At 42.3% G+C, this 17,183-nt stretch overlaps 1 long non-coding RNA gene across 1 annotated transcript in view; it reads right to left on the bottom strand.

Annotated features, from left to right (window-relative positions):
* LOC308062766 overlaps positions 1-12,631 on the bottom strand; it is a 189,831-nt gene extending 177,200 nt beyond the window's left edge. The window contains exon 1 of the long non-coding RNA XR_013927673.1: positions 11,222-12,631. This is a non-coding gene — a long non-coding RNA (uncharacterized lncRNA). The remainder of the gene's footprint in view (positions 1-11,221) is intronic.
* Between the last annotated feature and the right edge of the window lie 4,552 nt (positions 12,632-17,183).

Raw genomic sequence — 17,183 nt, 5'->3', positions numbered from 1 at the left:
TTGCCTGTATCAATGGTAAAAATAATACTTCTTACACTGTGTACAGTTACAACAGGCAAAATTCCTGCCTGGCGCATCAGAACTGAAGTCAAGATTTAACTGGAGTGTTAATTGGACAGAGTGGGGGAAACAGACATTATAAACCACACACTCAGCTCCGTGCTTCCTGAGAAAAACAAAGGATAAAAGAATGAACAAATTGATGTTTTAAAGTGAGCATGTAATCATCCTATATTTAAATGGATCATATCCATAAGATTTTTCTCTGTACAGACCTGAAATTTTCTTTCAAAAATAAAGCTGAGATTCCTATCCAGCTTGCTCATCACCTAGCTCTAGATCTTCCAGTTAAACTTTGCTTGGTCCTTCTATAAATATATGTAGTTAAAGGTTGAAAATTAAGTATTCGGCACAAGCTCTTCAGCAAGTCTCTAGTAAACAAAAGGGAAGTTTAAGTTGGAATTATGCCACTTGGTTAATAACAAGCAGTTGTGATCAAATGATTCAATAGCTTGGGTGAAATGAAGGTCCCAGTGATAGTATTTCATCCATTTATTTACATATGTCGTGTTCACACACACACACTCACACTGTTTGCTGATTATCTCAGAGAAGCAAAGATTGAGATCCCAGCTTCTCTTCGTTTCCCTGCGCCAGTATAAACACGGTCTTTGTAAACTGAGAGTACATCAACTATGAAAGCACATCGAGACACCCAAGGGTGCTGGTGTTCTTATTTTGAGAGGAATTCCACGAAAAGCATTACGGGAACATAGCATCCTCTTTAACAGGAACATGCAGGAAATCATTATATATTTTTAGTACTTTCCTTAGTCTTTGACGGACCAGTTGACAGGCATTTGCTACCAGCAGGAGGCTGAGTCTAACAGAAGTAATTAGCCACCACTTTTAAAATTTATATTGTCTTTTGGAAGACAGACAACAGATTTATTTATTTTTAAATTAGGCTGATGAGTCATGGTGTTTAGGGAAGCTGAAGTGACACAGGAGGTTTTGTACAGTCGTTCAAACCATGAGCAAGTTTCACTATGTTTTCTCTCCAGCTGAATCCTGATTACACAAATGAAGTCCAAAGGGAAGAGGAGATGTGGTGTAAAGTTTAGAGGTGCAAAGAAAAAGCAGCAAGACAAACCTTATATTCAGAAGGCGCAGCTTTGCAACTAGATACTCCTCCTGTTCCATTCACAGTTCACTCATGCCTGCCTCCGAGACGCTGAGCAGTAACTTGCTCAGCAAGGAGCACAGGTTCTTAACAACCAGTTGTGACTCTGCATGAGTGAAGGTAGAAGGCAGCACACCTGCATGTAAATAACTTTTGCAAAAGAAGGTATAGCCCTACTTTTATCACCTTTGAAGTTAGCTCAGGAATTACTGGATAGAGTCATTAGGACCTGCAATCTTACTTACAAGACATTTTTTAGAAAGACAAAGAGACCTGCGTGGACAACATAATTACATTTTGGTTAGCATAAGTTAGCAATTTCAGTATAGCCACATTAAAAAGAAAATAGAGTTTTCCTCCCCTCGAAAAAGTAGATACTGTTTGGAACTGCACTTTTATTATATGGGAGGGGGGACCAGCTAAAATATTGAGATTTAAGGGGAAAAAATAATCATGGGTTTATGATCACAGGCTCCTGTGAATATTTTCAGCATATTTCACCATATCATTGCACGGTGGGCTCTGTTCATGCTGCCAGAATGGATGTTCCATCATTTCTATAGTGGGCCTGCGTGACATTCATTAAGTGCAGCTACAAAGGGAGAGGGTTAAACAGCGCGGCCTCTTTTCTCTGATTTGGTCATACATCAGCAAGCGCTCCAGGTTAAATGCCCAGAATACCGCAGCAGATGGATAGGGAGAAGGAGAGCGGCAGATACTTCACCCCACACTACTTAACCCAGGGAAATGAGTCTCAGAGTCGGTGTCATGGTAAAATATGGAAGCTCACTCAGATAATGTGCAGTTGAAAATTTTTTTCCCAAGCCTTTACAACTGACTGCACGTTAAGATACCACATACCCCTTTCTGCAAACTGCCAGCTCACTCCAGCAATAGTAGCTATTTGTGTAATTTATCTTTATTGACCACCAAATAAGAATTTTCACCCATAGTGCAATCAGTGCTATAAGCCCAAAACATCTCTTCTTCACCTCTAATTTCACCCCAAGAGAAAGTGCACTGGTAAGTTTATTTTTGCTTACCCAAACATCCTTATGAAATACAGTGAACACTTACTACTTTAAAGATACCACCCTGATGTGCTTATCAGTGTCTGGAAGAACAGGTCACACACACACACACCTGTTTCAGGAGTGCTCCAGGATCTCCGGCCTCCTAGTGCCAGGTGCCGTACAAAGTGGGGTACCTGCCCTGTCTCCCCAGGAGCTGCACATCTCACCTGAAGTTCTCCTGCACTACTGTCTCATTTCCAACTGCTGTTCGTTCAGGTGTTGATTTTCATTCCAAAGGCTGTTTTTAATTCTCAGTCATTTGACAGCCAAACGGAATACACATTTTTGATTGCACAGTGTTCCAGTGTTCTGGATTAGCCCAGCTCTACAACTGCGTTTCTAAGTAGTTCTGCAAGAATCCAGTGCCAACATCTTTTGGGAAATGCACTATTTAAAGTCCTATCACCAGAACACTACCATTGTGGCATTTTTGCAATGCATTCGCAAGGCAGGCAGCCAACAAAGATGACAGCCCTACAGCGTGGGGTCCCAAAGAAAGATCACTTGAAACACATGCTCACCTAATACTAAGCACATACACATACACACCTGAGAATCAACAGCACATATGCTGCTCACAAAACTACTATCAAGTCAGTGAATACATGCTTACTGAGGAGAGCCTTGTTTCAGAGATTATGAGACTAAAACAGAGATCAGAGCTGTGTTCTCATGCAGCTTAATGACAGCTAAAGAACCGATACGGTATGTGCACCATACAGAGTCAGCCCCTACACACAGAGGTCCCTTCTGTGTTTTATTCAGTAGCGACTGAAGTGTTTTTATTCTTCTGGAAAGCTAAGCCTAAAGTTTTGCTATCCTAGTTTGCATATGGAAAGGAGAAGGAGGAGGAGGAGGAAAAGGGTGGAGACACATTGCAAAACCACAAGAACAAAGCTCTTGGTACTGTCTGCTTTAGTTTATTCTATCCCCCACAAGAAAAAAAGTAAAAATCAGAATCCAACTAATCAATGCAAAAAAAGACACAGTTAACACATACAAGTATTTGGTACTCGAGCATGCATGCACATATGATCATAAGGCTATGCCAATAATTTAGATTCCGGCATGGAGAAATAACTATTGAGTTGTAACTATAGCCTTTCTTTTCCCCTAATAATCATAATGGAAAATCCAGAGCCCTGCAACATCTATTGTGTTTTTTAATATCTCAGAAATAATTGCTAATCAAAGTTTCATGCGGTGGGGCCAGTAGGAAGTGGATACATGTCCTCAACACAAAATTTTCATGTGAGCTGAAGGAGTGGGAAGATGCAGGGACACCTAATTTCCACCTTGCGATCCAACTCCATCTGATGAAAAAGATTGCCCAGCAGTCAAAAATCAAAGTCACACTGTCCTGGTGAGAGCCGGAACGGTGACAGGTCCTAGCATGCCGGGAGAGCAAGCATGCAAGCAAGTGAAAATTTGGTCTCCACTAGGTGTGGAAAGTCAATGTTATTTGTTTTTAAAGTTATTTTAGCAAACATGTAGGTTTTGTTCTCTTATCAAGACTGATTGAATACACAGGGGTTCTACTATCTTATTAACCTTACCAAGTCTTCTCCATTATATTTTTAAAAAAATTATTACTGTTCATTAGTGCTAACTCCATCACAAGAAATTCAGTTGGTTTTCCTGAATCTGTCGTGGTTACAGCAGTTCATTATTTGTTCCGTTCCAGCAGATGAAAGAGATTTACACAGGAAGAAAATAGTTTAATGGCAACTCCTTACCATTAAATATTTATCATACAGAAGAATTTTTAAAGCTGAGTAATGCAATACACACAATTAACAGCTTGCCTTGATAATTAGGTAACTCCTTGCTAATGAGGCAGCAGTAAGCTGAGCAGCAGTCACATAATACTAAAACAAGATCTTCCCAGGCAGTTCACTACTTCTGTCAAAACAACTACTAACACTTTTCCTTCCCAACCAGCTTTTTTCCCCCTGAAGAAGACACAGCTCAGGAAGTGCTGAACACAGCGTTAACAGAGAAAGGCTGTTGTGTTCCCTGCCCTACATCTTGCTTAGTGGCATCCCAGGAACACTGGGTAGCGTGACTTCTCAGCCCCAGGGTAGCTCCTCACTCCAAATAAGCCTTGTAGACCAATAGAGACGTCATTCACATCCCCAGCATCACTGGCACAAGCCTGCCTGCAGACAGACAGAGCAGATTTAGAACATTCAGACACAAGCACCTTTATAACCCAACCCTTTGCTCTTCCTGCAAGGGCATCTCCCAGCCAGTTTTTCTACCAAGGGGAAGATTTAAGCCATATGTTTAAATGTCATCATGTACTTGCTGGACAACACGCAAGACTACTACAGGACTGGCAAACCAGTGTAATAGGAAAGGTGATGCATTTGGAAAAGAGAAAGTTCAAGCACACACAGACCACATCATCTGGTTGCTCCCATGTTAAGTTTCAGTCTTAGAAGCTCCTTCATCTCCTCAACGCATGGAGCCTCCCAGAGAGGCAAGCTGCCCAGAAATCCTCTCCCCCCTCCATTCAACCCTTGGTGATTATTACTAGTTAATTATACTGCAGCAACACAGAAGCTCTGATGCAAAGAGGCACTCCAGAGAAAAAAGAAACACATATGTCTCTCTCCTCCAAACTGAGAGCACCAATATAAAGAGTAGAAATAAAGCTCCAAAGATCAAGCTTTTCGATGCTGTCATCCAAGTGCCTTTCTACTTCCAGAAAGATTTCTTCACTTCTTACACTCAGCCTCCCTCTCACAACAATTTTAGCCTTCCTACTGTCCAGCCTGCTGTCATGTTCAAGTGAACCATTAATACACTGAGCATGAACTACAGCTGCTCTGCTTAGAGGAGCAGTTTTAGACAACAGGAACAATCCTCATCAATGCTTAAAAGCATCTTACACTCAGAAGAGCTGATTTCAAGTCAATATTCAGTCTCTCAGAAATAATTGTTTTGAATAGAGGGACATTTGATGGTGAGAGTTGGTTGTTCCCTAATGAAACAGATTTGGAGAACTCAGATAAATTTTACTTGAGCCTGCTGATTAAAATAAAGAAACAAAATAGATATACACAAGCCTGACTAGCAAGAATGCAAGGGAAAAGCGGTCAAAGACTATCACTCAAGCTACCGGAAAGAGCAAAGTTCCTTGCCGCCACTGACAGCTGCAATTTTAACAAGTTTTGTAGCATTTAACTTTCATACATACACTTTTCTGCCAAGGCTGTAAATCTTATATTGCTATTTAAGCTGGAGATAATTCCAGGACTGAAGTGATCTGGGAAAAAAAACATGCTTTAAGATAGAAAAGCTGGCACAACTTCTCTTTGTGAAAGGTACTGCTAACAATAAAATTAAAGCAAGCGAGGGCTGGAGCTGGACCATTTGTGCCTTCTACTGCCAATACCATGTTTGTGTCAAGGTAACTTATTTCCATGGAGTACCCAATACAGAATCAATAAAATCAACCTTCAGTGGTGTTGAACTTTGCATTGTGTAACGACAATAGCTCAAATTGAATTTTAATTCTTTTAATTATAACTGCGCTCAGAGGCCACATCACAAGAGGATTTTGTTCATCAAGGAAAAGGAAGCCACAACAGCAGTTGGCAAAAGATGTCAACATTAGATATTTGCACAAGTGTATAGAGGTATTCTGGGCTTTATCCTTGACAGAGTAGCCAAAACCCAACTGTCTCTCAGAAAAAGGCAAGCTGCACTTTCTTTTCCAGGGGTTCTTTACAAATAAGAGCTGTTTTCTATAAAGAAAAAAAGATAAGCCCTTAAACTCCATTTATACCATCCTTAAAAAAAGAAAAGGGAGGGAAGGAAGGGAAAGGTTAGGGGATTAAACTTTGCAGATGCTTTGCACAGCCTGGCTAAAGCTCTGGAAAGACCATCTCAACCTTTGATCCCTCTGGGGAAAGAAGCATTTATTTGAGCAGGCTTTTCTGGAACACATGCTGCGGACATCTGTGTCAGCAGACCCTAATCAAGGCAGACCCATAGTGCTGGACCAATTTGTGTTCCAGGATTCAGACAAAAATATGAAATTCCTGATGGGATAACTAGCTACCTGTAGGGGCATGGATGAGTTTCCTGGATAGATTGTGAATGAGTGACAGTTTAATCCAGGTTTTTCCGTGTCTGTTTTTTAGGGTTTTTTCTTCTTTAAATCTAGGACCCTTTTAAAGAGAGAGATGTTCAGAGCATTACCCAGAAGTTTGCTAGCTTCTGGAGGAAAATGATTATTTTGTTCTCTATAGTTCTGTCTCCATGTCCCCCTATTCCCTATTTAAAATAACAAGAGTGAAAAAAAAAATAATTCTTTGAAAGTTTCACAGGATTTTGCATCCCAAAATGGTTGATGCAGAAAACCCTATAATTTAGTTTGCACATAATCAGAAGGAGAAAAAAGCTTTCACACACTTCTCCCCTTGCACTTCTTGAAGCCCTCAAGACCTTACAAATATCTGGTACCTGAAGCAAAGCTGGAAATGAGTTTGCCATTCACTGTCTCTGGTGCTATAGACCTTTAGCATGATTCCAAGCCCCCAAAAATCCCATATTACAGCAAGTCTTTAGGGCCTGAGCAAGACACTCAAGTCTTCTACAGTGGCACAAATTATGAGCAAAAACTTACAAGTAAATGGGCACAGCAACTAACCCATACAACAAACAGCTAGTTTCAAGCGTACCCTCATCTTGGCTAGTACAAACAATCTCACCCTCAGCAGCTTAACCTGTCTCTGGCCCAGATTGGTTCTTGTGTCAGCACACACAGCCAAAATCCCCAGCAGGAGCAAAGCCAGTCCTTCAGCCTCTAGGACAAGCATTTACAGCTTATTTCAGCATTTACCAGTCACAGGAACTGGAATGTCTTTTCCTCTGTCTTTGCCTCTTTAGTTGAGCATTTTGTGAAAGGCTCACCGAGAACCTTTCTCTTGTCCATAATCCATTTAAAATCACCTGGAATAGTCAACAGTGCAAAACTCACCATCCCCAAGACAGACATAAGTAGTAGCCGAACATACAAGCACAAAGCAACTTATGCTGGTTGGGACATCGCCGCGTAGCAAGGAAGCCTGATGGCAGACAAAGCAGGAACAGCTCCTCTGTGTCCACTGAAAGCCACTGCCAGTACTGCTCTGACAGTGCCAAATCCAGACTTGAATTAGAAGTTGAACTCTATGTCAGTAACTCAGCAGAAGGCCCATGGACTGCCCCCCCACAGTCTCTCACTGCAATGAGATCTTCTCCATTGGGCCACAGAATGCTTTAATATATAATTTACCTGAGAGCAGAGCCCCATTAACAAAACATATTACACCTTTGCATACATGAGTGGTCCAACACAAGGTCAAAAAGAGGAAAGCAGAGCATGGGGATAAAAAAAATCAAAAACTAAAAAAAAAAGCCCCACAGATGACCACAACATTTCCTTGGTTTTCTTAGATCTGACCCTTATTCTCCAAATTACCCACACAGCAAAAAATGGGACAGGGAAGTCCAGCTGTTTCAATAGCACAGACTAACATGGGCCTTTGGCACGAGGATAAATTTTGCCTGAATTAACAAGAGCAATAGTAACTTTGAGAGGCACTGTCAATATTTGTTCCACTTGTCATTGACAGAAAGCACAAATCCTGTAGCCTGAGTTTCAGTGCATTTCAAACACACTCATCTAGAGGCACTGAAGCAGGCTCTGCTTTGGGTGCTAATGTGACTAGCACCCACAAGAGACCTGCCCAGGCAGTAACCCTGATGGGTGGGATGAGCTGGGCAAGCAGTAGAGAAGGGGAAGAAAATCCCACTGCTATCATGTAAAGTGTCACGACTAAAGTGACACCAGGTAGTAGTAGCAGCATCTATTCTAGTTTAGAAGTAAATGCTTCATAAGGACAGGTATTCTCCTGAGAGCATCTCTCTGATATGAAAAACATTTAGCATCTTGCCAGTTACAGCGCTACATGAACCTTCCTAAATTAACCTAAACCCTTGTAGATTATGAGTTCTCAGTATTCATGCTTCTAAATCTAGTCTTAACACGCTAATGATATTATCTGTGAGCTATGTTTATCAGAGCATGCCACTGGAATTTGGAAGTATTTTCCCAGTTACTTTCTTTCCTTGTTTGACACTGGGCATAGACAGCACTATTTCCTTGGCATGCTACTGAATTTCTCCCTTCATCCCCCTTTAGCAGGAAATAACTGCTGAAAACTCTGCTAGCAGGATATAATACCAGAGGTGTGACTTAAGGCTACCAAGTTCATGAGCTGGTGGCAGCCTGCTTCTCTTACAGGGAAATTACTTCTCTGATTCACTAAATTCACGCAGCAAACTGAACGAACTATGTCCATGTTAGAAGTCCAGTATGGGTCATGATTTCAATTGCTCTCCTAAGTCACCGAGCCATACACACATCTTTTGATTTAGGGTGGGGAAAAAAGAAGCAGGCAACTCACCACCATGCTACCAAGATAATGATTTGAAAGAAGAACAAGATGATTATTTGAAGGAAGAACAAGCACAAGACTTAACAAGAAGCAGCTTAATCATCTGTTATTCTCCAGCCTGCTGATGGTGGCCCTTCCATACACATTAGTGAGGTACCATGAAACGTATTTGGAGCATACAGTGCTGGGTGTCTGCATCTTCACATACATTCTTTCTTGCTCCACTGTCACTTGGTTTCTCTCCCACCTACAAATTCACATCTGCATAATTTCATGACTTTCAAGGCAAGCTGCCTGGCTCCAGAGAGCCAGGAGTTTCCTTTGGTCCCTAAAGCCAGCACATATTATAGCCTGGAGACATTTCCAGAAAACACATGCAGCCTCAGGACAGCTGGTACTGGAGCATTAGTGGGGAACAAGCTCCAGCTGTGCTACACACATCAACACAGGAGGAGAGTCTGTCCCAGTCCCAGACAGGTCAAGATACAGGAGCAGGTCTGTGATGCAGCCAAATGGACCACCTGGGCTGGCCTGGGTACCCATGATGGTTAGAGGCGTTTTCCAGCCACAAGCATTCCTACCTGCAGCAGTCCTGTGCATTTCCACCATGCGTCCCCTCACAGACACCTAGCATGCTCTTCTGCAGTTCCTGTGTTTAACACACTGCACTATTGCAAGAAGCTGTCCTAGCCAGACACAGAATTTGCATCTGGGGACCAGCCGTCCACAGAAACACCACTTGAACCCCAGATGAGAAGTCCTGTTTCATTAGAGCAATCCAGCTGCACCTAATTCAAACAGCAATGAGCTTGCTGTCTACTTTCTGTCTACTTTCTTACATTACTTCTTCCTGAATCCTTCTGTTCCACTCTGCATCAAGGGGAAAAAAAATAATTTCTTTCCTCCAGAGCTAATTCCCATACACTGCAATGAGAGAAATGCAATGTTCTGAGCAATAAAAGCTGGAAAGTAGAATTATTTTCTGCACCATTCAGATGGAAATGAAGCCTAGCCTCAATTCTGCCACCCACCTGGAGCCATAGTATGATCCTTTAGATCAATACTGCATCATAGCTACAAAACTGGGGGTGAGGTGGGGGAAGAGGCACAAAATGAAGGAGCGTAAATTTTAACTAAATTAGTTGTGTAAGGGTTCCCCCCTTCACTGCCATTTTTTGGAAAAAAGTACAGCAGTCAGCTGGAAGACAGAGAAGTGCAGACAGAGCATTTGGCTTCCTTTAAAGATAGCTGGTGTTTATTCTGAAGGCAGTTATCCCTCACCCCAAATAAACACACAGGATTATGTTGCATGCTTTCTGTTTGACTGTGCTAGAGACAACAAGAGAGTGATATACCCTGTATTATTTCTTAGCGATTCACTAAATTGCAGCATCTCCACAAGAGGAGTGGTTTGAACTGCCTCCCTGGTTGCTACCCGCCCAGGCATTTTGTTACAGGCTACCAGATGAGTTTCTGCCCACACAGTAGAGAGATGAAGAATGACAGACTTTTGTGTGTGTTTGCTTGTAATTTAGGGCTGCCTTACATCACAGCGCATAGATGAACACAGCATTGGCAGGGAGAGCTGACGCTCAGGACTGTTTTCCCAACTGCCCGATTCCCTGACTCTCCAGGGACATCTCATTTGTGTCTGAGGGACAGTTATTTCATGGACTCCAGCACACGGGCTCCAGAGGAGCACTGCTCAGAAACCATCTGAGTGATAAAGGGGAATAAAATTGTGTTCCACATATTTATTTTGAACTCTCAGGGGCTTCCCACCTGGGAAGTTCACCTTGTTCTGCTTCTCCAGAATGGACTCTAGCCCATGGACAGACCACTCTGCTGCAGAGGGCTGCTAACCCCTCAACCTCCAGCTACATCCCCAGAGGCCAGCGGAGAAACAAAACATCAAAACCCTACAAGCCCTTTAACAGCTGCTTTCTACCAAGCAGAAGTACAAGAAGCCAAACGCAGCCATACAGCAAACCTGCTATGCATGCCAGGAACACCACACTGCTACAGCAACATCCTCCCCCACCATCTGCACACCCCAGCCCCAGAGAAAAGAGCAGCAGCACCTTACCTTCACGAGATGAGCCACACTCACAAGCCTCACAGCCAAAGCAGTAGCTCTATTTATGCTTTCCAAGGCATGCAGCAAGCAGGTAACGTCCCACTAGCCTGCAGCAGCCTGGCACAGGCACCACTCACCCTGACGGAAGAAAGAAACTAGCCTCTCCAGCTCCTCACTTATTTCCCCATGGTCTCCCTAGTCACCCACAGCTGCAGGCCCCAGGTGATGGCAAGTGCAGGCAGGTTTGCTGTGGGGGAGCAGCCCGGCCTTCCTCCTTGCCCGCCCAGCACCTGCTGCCCTGCTCAGCCCCTTGCTAAAGACCCACCTTCAGGGTTTGGGCTGTTGCATTAAAGGGTAGCTTGCTACTAGCCACCCAGACATAGTCTCCTAGCACCTATCTGAGACCAGCATAGTAAACAGCACTAGTATTTTTCACCTTTCACATCACTGGTGTCCTTCTACAGGAGTGCAACTCTTCAGTGTAGTGTTGCTTCCCTCTTTTTTTTTGTTTCATCAGAAGTTTTACAAGATCTTCTCTTCTTACGCCCTCAGCTCCTGAAGTCCAGTGAATTCAGCTGCCTTTTGCCTTAAAAAAATAAAAAGAAGTCCTTAATGCTCCTACCTGACAGGAAAAACCAACAGATGAAGATCCCATAAGGTCCACACTGCAGTTCAAAAGCCCCTACAAGATTTTTCTGGCTTTCAGTATGCCCCAAGCTATTTCATGACAGTGAATGCCCACAGTAAACAACAGTGTTAACACTGAACCCAAATTCTTAACTATTGTACCCAGGACAGCTGCTGCGTGTTCCACCTCTAATCAGCCCTGATACCACAGAGAGAGCCACGCAGGCAGACCGCTGTCTTAAATAGGGCACAGAAGTTCATTCTGCTGGATTTCATTGCAGGTTCCTAATCAAGGGCAATATTTATAACCCTAGGTTTATTTCTGTGGTGTCCCCAAACACTGTAGCTAATAGAGATGAACCTTCTAATACCAGTTTATCTTTTCTCCTTTATGCCAATATTTAATGCCTTCTTTCATCCACTTCAGTAATGAATCATCTGTTTTTGTATGATTAGGGTTATGAACAGCTCAGTACTTGTACAGTGGAGCAGGCATATAGATGCCCATAGGACAGAGATAAGGATTCATGAAAGAGAAGACTGAGCTGATTCAAGAGAAATGTGTTTAAAAATGCATTAGTGAAAAGTAACAGAATGAAAATACTTGATGAATATTTTAAGTGGCCAAATATTAAAAGTGTGTGTGTGTATATATATATATATTCACGAAATGAAAGGCATTGGTGGTTTTAATGTCCAACTAATCTTTAAATTGCATCATTGATGGGATTTATCTGAATTTGGGGCATGAGTCTGCAAGGTGCTGAGCCTCCTGGTCCAGGTCTAGACAAGCTTTGAAGCACTGATTGCAGAGGGGGTTTATTCACAGGAGGGAAGTCCAGGATACATTGAGCTGTTTTGTGGGGACAGTCTGCCACAACCCACATCTCCCAGCACTGAATACTTCAGGTGAAGACAAAGACTGTAATACTGTAAGAGTCAGCGTTTTACAGGGAAAAAAACTACAGAACACTAAAATCCTACCCATGGTCTCACCGTCTGTAGCTGTAAAAGATAAAGTAATGCTTTCAGAGACTCCTGGAAGGCTTATTGTTGCAAGTGACCAACAACCAAAACTCTGCTGTATGAGTCCAAGGTCCTCAGTGACTCATCGTTAGATAAATCCTTGTAAGTTCCCACCTCTATAAAATATATACAATATTACTTGCACACAAATAAAAAAAAAAGTTCTCTAATGAAAAACTGCATGGAAAAACGGGAAACTAACACGTCCATTGAAATAATCCTGAAACAATCTAATTAACAACAAGGGGGTTTTAGACTCTTATGCACATGTGTATACATGGGGGTGGATAAAGCTCTTTCTGTAAGATGATAACAATTTTACAGGAAAGTTCAAAAAATCTACAAAAAAGTTACTACAACTCATTAACTCTTGAAGCATATTTTTGTAAGAGTTTGTAAAGCCTTTGAGAGGTTTCAGCATTACTACCTAAAAGGACAGAGTACTCTCCCCTGTTATTAAAATGACCCAAAAGTAGGAGGAGGTTAAGTACTGCAAGGACCCAGTCCTGAGTGCACATCAGTCAAAGTAAAACAAAACAATTATATGTGCTTTGATTTCTGTGTCCTGAGGTCTTCATTTCTCCACAGGACCGCATCTAAGCACACACTAAGATCCCACAAAGCTCTAACAGAATGGGCACGTGACACAGAAATGCAATACAGTGACCACATTTCGGCATGTTTTTTTGGATGACCAGCTTCCTGTTGGAATGAGAGTATTTTAAAGTGGGGAAGAATTTGTAACGCTATAAAATAATGTTTTAGGGAACTTGCATTCTTGGACCTTTTTAAAAAGATGTAAAAATACGAAGGTTGACTCACAGATGTTTTGTTATAGACTGCTGCATTTTTTCCCCTTCGGACTGCCATCTCAAGATGGCAGTGGCAGCTGTACACATGCTTCTCAGACCCCTTGGTGAATCAAACCTTCGTTTTCTGGCCGTAGCTCAGAACAACTACACAATCTGTATGCTGCAATGCATGCTGCATGCACCCTGTGGGCCACGGGGCTGCACAAAGCTTCAGAGCTGCCACGGGGACCCATATTTTCACAGCATGAGATGAAATCCATGGGGGATCTCCTACTGGAGTTCCACATTGACTCATCACAACACTCAATTGTGTTTTTCCTAAATTCCCCCACCAAATAAACCCCAACGAGCTCCAGTCAACAGATCTACTGCCAACTGCAACACTTCCTCCACCCACAGACAAGACTGGCATGCTCATTACCGATAGCATATAAGGCTTCTGCAGACTCAAAACATCTCACAAACACTTTTAATTAATTTTTCCCGCATGCAGGATGAGTAAACACACTATTGTTGATGCTGTCAGCTGTTTGATATAAGTCCCAGACCTCTTTCAGTTTCACTTAGAAATACTTTGACCTCTGTCAAAAATTCATTGAAAATAAGGTCTCTCCAAGTAAATGTTTGCAGCAGCAACAAAAGAGGAGGTAATTGTATGCCTGCTATGCATACAAGAGGCATAATACTGGTTTAGATTTCTATGGTAATTTCTTCAGATACAGTATCAAGCTTTGGCGACTTTTAAACTGCTGAATTACTGTAATATTTCTCATAAGAAATCCTGAAATCTAGGTTCCAGACATAAAAACTCCTTAGATGTATTTTGTACTTGGCAAAAAGCTAAATCTTTATTTATTTATTTATCACTACTGCACTCAAAGGAAAGGGTGGCCAGCAGTCTGTGAAATTATTGTTTGCTTCTAAATGTAGTTACCACAGCTGAGGACTTAATACTTGGCTAATGCCTGTGATCCTTATTAACATAAATATTGTAACAGTCAGGGGGGATGGAAGTCATACATGAGATAAGATCTTGTCTGTTTCTGGTGATATGATCTCAACACTAGTCAATTAAAACTGCTGGAGTATTTTGTAATCATTGTCATATCAAATTACCGCACTGATGCATACGTTAAGTAGGAAAAGTTATTACATTACCACGTGGGGTGAAAGAAGGGCTAAAAGAATACTGCAGCGCTAGTAGTTTATGGAGACATAAAAATTACTGTGGACAGTGTTATAGTTATTCCGAGGACCACTATAATTGTATAATAATTCTGTTTACACTTGTCCATCCTATTTTTCTTATAGGAAGTTATATATGAAATGATTCCACAGAACTGTTCAAAGGACTAAGATATAAGCCCTGGGAGATTGTTTTTCCTTACTCTTACCAACGGCATTTTACAATGTACTCTTCTTCGCAGGGTCTGACTTTGGGTAGTCAATATAACATATTCCTATAAGACTGCCAGTAGGATTGGTAGGGTAATTTGCAGAGGTTTTGTGGATCTGCAAATTGAGAATCAGCCCTTGGAGGATTAAGGTTTCAAATTTAATTTTACGCTAATTCTAGGCGTTTTTTTGAAAAACGACAGGCTTGGCTTTACTACCTCATATACAATATTATTTACTCCTCCTTGGGCTCTTTTTATTGTTTTGGGAGGATACCAAGCTAATGTAACACTGCCCTAACTGCTTAGCTGCATCGAGCGAGGCCATTTGCATGCAGCGTGTCTGACAATTAAGTGCTACACTGCAGAGTTCATCTGCAAGTAAGCCAGCATTTGATATTAGGAAGTGCCGCAGCCCGATTCCACTTCTCTCTTGCTGGTGAGCATCAGTAGCAGCAGCACATACTATGCAAAAGGCGTGCAGGTTCACATCAAATGGTCCCCTCCGAAAAGACCTGCCATTCCTGTCAATCAATTCCTTTTATGACTCCTGGATTGTTTTCTTATGTCACCAGTATTAGTGGCTTATATTTTTAATTGGAAATATCTCCTAGAAAACGTAACTAACATCAGGGCTTCTGAACAAAAACACTGCGCAAACACAAAGTTAGAGAGAGTTCTTGCCCCCAAAATCTCCAGTCTGAAATCTCAATAGTGTCAAGTGCCAAGACCATACATAATACACATAATCTTATTTGCTGAAATAAATTGTGGATTGTTATTTTTTGAAAGGAAAGAAATAAAAAAATTGGAGAGCACTTGTAGAAATGAGTAAGGTTTCACCTAGTGATAAAGGTAGTTATGCTCCAGTAATGAGGAGAAAGGGAACTTGCTATCAAGAATTAATGAGATCACAAAGAACAGGCAGGGGAAGTGAACGTTTTTAAAATGTCCCTGCTGAACACCAGGAATAATAGAGTGAGAAAAAATGGAGTAGATCCCTGTGGTAAAAACTATTAGAGGCGGCGAATTATAAAACTATTAACCAGAATGTAACTCCCAATTAAAAGATGATTTAACACTGGAATCTGATGGATGAATTTTGATTAAATGGAGAACTATTAGGAGCCCTGGGAAATGGACTTCTCCTGCCAGTTCTAAAAGTTAAAAGGCAGTTTGATATAAAAATTTATAAATTAAGGTTAATTACTTTAAATAACATGGCTGGAAGCAATAAAAAGAAATTTATAATATTCTCTGGAGTTTTAGGAAAATAATATAGATATCCGCACCTCTCAATGGAAAATCGAATTAGCGTCCCCAAGTACAGGTTGACAAAGACAAAGGCAAAATAAACTGGCTGACAAAGGGGCTGCATGGGAAGCTGAACGACTCATAGCCTTTGATCTGCCAGAAAACTCCTTGTCCAGTCCCACAGTGACTCTGTTCTCAGGGTTTTTGTGCAAAGGAGCGGTGCTCTGCCGCTTCAGCCTTTGAAACCCACAGTGAGCAAGCACACTGCAAACCAAATGATGGATGCCGAAGATGTCCATAGAGGCAGGCTGATCCTCCTGCCCTTGAAGAAAGGTTTAGCTCTACAAGCTGCTAGGCAAAAATTGATATCAGGTAACCAAATCTGTGATAGCAATGGGAGGGGGAGACAGTAGCCGAAAGCAAGGTCAAACAGCCTTCTCTTAAGGGCTTGTCGTTCTTACTTATAAACCTTTAAATATTGTAAGAAAAGATTCAGCCTAGGTGAGGAACGTGCTTGTCCAGAGCAGTGGTGTGGGTTATTCAAAAATACAGAGTTGGAGAGCAAGCACTGCCCAGCTCCCAGAGACCACAGCTGCCTGCTCCAGCCTGAGGGCTCTCAAATCACGACAGGGAAGCTCAGCTGGAGCTGAGTAATGTAACCTCGGTTACATCACACCACTTCTCCCGGAATACACTTTAATGCAGAGAAAGAAGAGTGTCTGGGGGGTATGGCGCTTAGTTCAGCCTGCATCTCCTTTAGCCTTTCAGGTGGAATCCATGGAGGAGGTGGGGACTGAAGAATAAAAGCATGTGCCCGTGTCACTCCATATTAACCACCTGGACTGGATCGTTCCCCAAGGAAATACAGCAGCCGGCAGCAGGAGAGGAGGAGGCTTCTCCCGCGACAGACCCCTGGGGCTTTTACAACAACCATTGCCAAAGAGGGTCACAGAGGAGGCAGAAAGCCCAGAAAGTTTCCACAGATCCCAAAGGATTTCCAGGAAGCTAGGATCATTACACAGAGACATTCTCCACAAACAGAAATGTCTCCTTGCTCCCCTGCTCCACTCCGACCTAGCTGGGCAAGGGATCTTCCTCTGAGCATTGCAGACAGAAGAAAGCATTTGCCAAACAACCGCCGCAGGCCAGGTCACACCAGCTTCTCCAGGTCCACAGTGCCAGGATGCCAAGGAAGGCTTCCCACTCCTTTCCCATGTATGCACCCTAGGTCCATGCAGGCTCCCATGGGAAGCGCGGAGCGTGCTGCACTCTAGTTCCAGCTCCT

Source organism: Falco punctatus (genome assembly GCF_963210335.1).
Source record: "Falco punctatus genome assembly, chromosome: 1".
Lineage (NCBI taxonomy): Eukaryota > Metazoa > Chordata > Aves > Falconiformes > Falconidae > Falco > Falco punctatus.
The sequence above is the reverse complement of the archived record's forward strand: the minus strand, read 5'-3'. Positions and strand labels throughout refer to the sequence as shown.